The following is a 5,045-nucleotide window of genomic DNA, read 5'->3' on the forward strand; positions in this document are numbered from 1 at the left end:
ATGGCAGTGTAGTAGGATTTGAAATCAGGGAGTGAGATACCTCCTACCGTTCTTCTATTCTTAAGGAGTGCTTTGCTTATTCGGGGCTTTTGGGCAAAACTTTGTTTATCTTCATAATAGTATTTCCTAGCTGAGGTCACTGTAGCATATAATAGATTAGGAAAAGATGACCCACCCTTCACTGAGTGGATAAAGCCCTGAGGATACAGTTTGACCAGCTATGAATGGACTTTCATTCCTACGTTACTTGCCTTATAGACTAAATGATGTACATATTCCAATCAGCATAGGAGTGTAGGTGCTTACTAAATGTTTATTTCAATGTAATAAAATCATGTCCCTAGGATTACTTTACTCAGTAATATTTATCTCATATGTAGACCAAAGAATTTGGGTCAATTATCATGAACAGTTTATGATTCTATACAGACACCAAGAACTTTTGCCCAGATGAATTATCATCTTAAAATTGTGTCTTTTTATTACATGTAAATAATCCCATAGAAATTCATTTATAATGTTTATTAAATTCACAGTGGAATTTGATCATTTGGTACTTTCAAAATGAATGAAATGTATAAGTAATGTAAATATATTGACTTGAAAACAGTCACTAGTAGACTAGACCAACCTTTCCTCCTGAGACATCTGAAAAAGCTAAATATAAACTATTTTAAAAAAATCTATGGACCTGGAGAGAGGATGAAAGACACACAAGTGTTGAGGACTCTCCTTCATAGGGTTGCTATGAGTCGCCTGCGACTCTATGACTCTACGGCACTTAACAACAACAACAACAGCAAGGACTTGAGAGTAAACAATAGGCAAAACTATAAAGTTAGGGAGTTCAGGTGGCCTAGAGGCAAGGAGCTGTGCTGCAATCCGGAAGGCACGCTATTTAACGCCATCAGCTGTTCCGCAGGAGAAGGATGTGATTAACTGCCTTTGAAAACCCACTGGAGAGTCAGCTGTGGGTTGGTTCTGACTCTAAGGTACACAGCAAAATAACAACAATACACATGAGTAGAATATTGAATGATCCAGGAAGCATCAAAAGAAGATAGAAGTTGTGCACAGAGTCACTGTACCAGCAAGAACTGGCTGACACAGAAGAATTTCATGAAAAAGCATACGATCAACAGGCAATGGTGATGAAAGAGGATGTTCAAGCTGCTCTGAAAGAATTGGCAAAAAACAAAGCCTCAGAGATCCATATAATTTCTGGATAGTCTCCAGCAGGATTTTGAAAGCTATAAAGTTAGGGAGTTCAGGCGGCCTAGAGGCAAGGAGCTGTGCTGCAATCCAGAAGGCACGCTATTTAACGCCATCAGCTGCTCCACAGTGATACGAGTGATATTATTTGATAATTTCCACTCTGTCAGGTCACCTTTCTTTGGAATGGGAATAAATATGGATCTCTTCCAGTCAGTTGGCAAGGCAGTTGTCCTCCAGATTTCTTGGCACAACCTGATGAGCAAGTCCAGGGCAGTATCTGTTTGTTGAAATATGTCAGTTGGTATTCTATCAATTCTGGGGGATTTATTTTTTGCCAAGTTCTTCAAAGTGACCTGGACTTCCTCCTTCTTTATCATTGCTTCTTGATCATATGTTGTTTCTTTAAATTCTTCTGTGTCAGCCAATTCTTTTTGGTACAGTGACTCTGTATACTCTTATCTTCTTTTAATGCTTCTTGAATCTTTCAATATTCTTCCCATAGCATCCATAAGCCTGTGGCTTGAATTTGTTCTTCAGTTCCTTAAGTTTAAGAAATGTCGAGGGAGATCAGCCCTTTTGATTTTCTGACTCCAGCTTCTTGCACATTTCATTATAATACTTTGCCTTGTCTTTCTTGAGCTTCCCTGTGAAATCTTCTGTTCAGCTCTTTAAATTCTTGATTTCTTCTCTTTGTTTTTCCTTCTCGGTGCTCTAATGCAATATTCAGAGTCTCTTTTGTCATCTGTTTTAGTCTTTTCTTCTTACTTCTCTGTAATGAACTTTTGCATTCTTCACGGACAATATTTTTATATCTTTTAGAAAAATCAAAAGTCATCAATGAAAACCATTAAAGAGAAATGACCTTGAGAAATGGAAGTAGGTACTGTGTTTAAAGACTAGTAGACTCTGTACCAAAGATATCAATTTCTCCCAAATTCGTCTAGACTCAGTGAAACTACAGTAAAAATTCCAACAGGTATTTCATATACTTTTACAAACTGATTCTAAAATGTATATAAAAATATACGTAGCCAATAAAAATCAAGACATTCTTTAAAACAGAATGACTAAAATAGGCTAGAGATTTTATTGGATATCAGACATAATGTAAAGCTGAAGCTAATTAGGACAGTATGATATTAGTTCAAAGATAGAATAATATGACTAATGGAAAAGAGTCAAGAGTCCAGAAATACTTCCTTGCATGTAGGGAAACTTGATTTATGACAAAGATACAGAGCAAGGGGAAAAGGAAGGTCTTGTCAATATATTATACTGGGACAATTACATATCCATATGGAGAAAAATAAAATGACCCTACTTCATGCCTTATATAAAAATTGATTCCAGGTGTGTTACAGAACTAAATGAGAGAGGGAAAATAGTAAAAACTTTAGAAGATGATACAGAAAAGTTATTTGGGGTTGGGGAAAATTGGGTTAGGAATATAAAAAGTATTAACATATAAGAAAAGATTGACAAATTGGACATTATAATTACAGATTTCTTTTCATTAAATAATAACATTAGAAGACTGAAAGTTAAATCATGATAGAAGATATTCATAACATCTCTAACTGTGCTGGGGTTATATATAGAATATGTTTTTAAATTGTTAAAAAATTATTTAGAAAATGATAAGTATATAAGTAGGGGGGAAATCCAAAGCCAGGCACTTAACAAAAGAAAAAACCAAAAATCTGATAAAAGCATGAGAAGAGGCTCACCTCCTTAAAATGCGTAAATGCAAAGTAAAAATTTTATTTTGCACTGTAGATGCATCAAGATGGCTAAACTTTAAAACAAACACTAGTCTACCATGATTCTAAATGACATTGCCATTGGGTTTCTGAGGCTGTAGATAGAAACAAGACAAGCTCCCTTTCTCTCATAGAGCCATGCAGCCTTTGCCTTCCAGTGCATCTCTTTACAGATCGTTCCCCAGCCCTTTTAAATTTAGAAAGACAAAACCCAGTAATTTTCAGAATTAACTATTAGGAATTTAATTCAAGATAGTGTTGTCCAATAATTTCATTCCTAGATATTTACTCAAAAGAAACACAGGCATATGTTCATAAGAAGATGTGCACAAAAATCTTCACAGCAACCAAAAATTGGAAATAAGCTGCTTACCAAGAAAATACCTGTCTTATGATTATTCCACTGTATGCACCAGCAGTCAGAAAATCAAAAGATGAATTGTCTTGGGAAAATCTGCTATCAGAGACCTCTCCAGAGTATTGAAAAGCAACAATGTCAGTCTAGAGACTAAGGTGCACCTTATCCAGGCCACGGTCTTCACAAATACTTGCTATGCATTAGAAAACTGGATAATGACTAAGGATGAGAGAAGAATTGATGCCTTTGAGCTGTGGTGCTGGAGAAGAGTCTTGAACATACCATGGACTGATAAGAAAACAACTAGGTCTGTCTTTGAGAGGGTAAAACAAGTTTCTCCTTGGAAGCTAGGATTTTGAATATCTGTCTCACATACTTTGGGCAAGTGGCCAGGAGGGACCAGTCTTTAGAGAAGGATATCATGCTCAGAAGGGTGGAGGGACAACACAAGAGAGGAAGAAACTGTATGAGATGGATTGATACAGTTATCTGGGACAATGGGGGTTGGCATGTCAGAATTATTAAGACTGGCTCAGGACAGGGCAAGCTTCAGAGCTGCTGTACTTGTTGGGTCGCAAGTGACTCAATGGCACATAACAACAACAATATTGTGCAATAAATAAAAAATAAAGGATTTCATGCTCAGATGATAAGAAAATAAAAGCAGGGATGCTATTACTATAAAAATTAAAACAGTAATAAAATGGAGAAGGATATAGATTTCATCTTTGGAAAAATTTATATATAGTACTTTACATTTTTGGAAGGGTTATTTTTACTCGGTATTACTGATTTTTCTAAAGATTCATCCAAATTTTGCATGTATCAACAGTTTATTTCTTTTATTGTTGAGTTACATTCTGTAGTATGGATGTGCCAAAGCTTAACCTTTCATCAGCTGAAGAACATTCAGATGGTTGCCAGTCATTGGATTACAATAGAAGACTTTTATACAAGTTTTTAAATAAATTGTTAATTTCTGGAGCAAATGTTCAAGAGTATAATTCATGAATTACATGATAATTTTAAGTTTAGATTTATAAAACGAGGCCAAACTGTTCTCCAGAATGTTGGTATAATTTTCCATTTCCATGAGTAATTTAAGTGATCAAAATTTTCCACATTCTCACCAGCACTTAGTTTCATAGTCTGAAAATTTCCATTCATATGTCTTTTATTTCTTTTGTGTGTCCTATCATTGTGGCTAGAACATCACTATTTTGCTGACTAAAAATGGTGGAAATGGACATGTTTAATGTTTCGTCTTTAAGGATACTGTTAACTGTAGGGGTTTTGTGGATTCCTTTAATTAAGTTAAAGACGTTTTCTACTCCTAATTTGCTGAGATTTATTATCACAAACGGGTGCAAGATTGAGCCAAATGCTTTTCTGCAACAATTAACAATATAGCTTTTCTACCTTAGCAGTTTGACATAGTCAATTATCTTGACTGATTTTAAAATATTTAATTAACCTTCTATAATTGGAATAAATCCCAATTGTTCACAAATGTATAGTTCTTTTTGTACACTACTGGATTGTATCTGCCAGTTTTTTGTTGACTTCTGTTTTTAAGTTTATAGAGATTTTGTTGCCTTTGTTGTGTACTATCAAGACTGTCTATCTGTGCTTCATTGACTATGCAAAGGCTTTTGACTGTGTGGATCACAAGCTGTGGCTGACTCTGAGAAGAATGGGAATCCCAGAACATT

Source organism: Elephantulus edwardii, unplaced genomic scaffold (assembly GCF_000299155.1).
Source record: "Elephantulus edwardii isolate Elephantulus edwardi_28Jun2011 unplaced genomic scaffold, EleEdw1.0 scaffold00030, whole genome shotgun sequence".
NCBI classification, from domain to species: domain Eukaryota; kingdom Metazoa; phylum Chordata; class Mammalia; order Macroscelidea; family Macroscelididae; genus Elephantulus; species Elephantulus edwardii.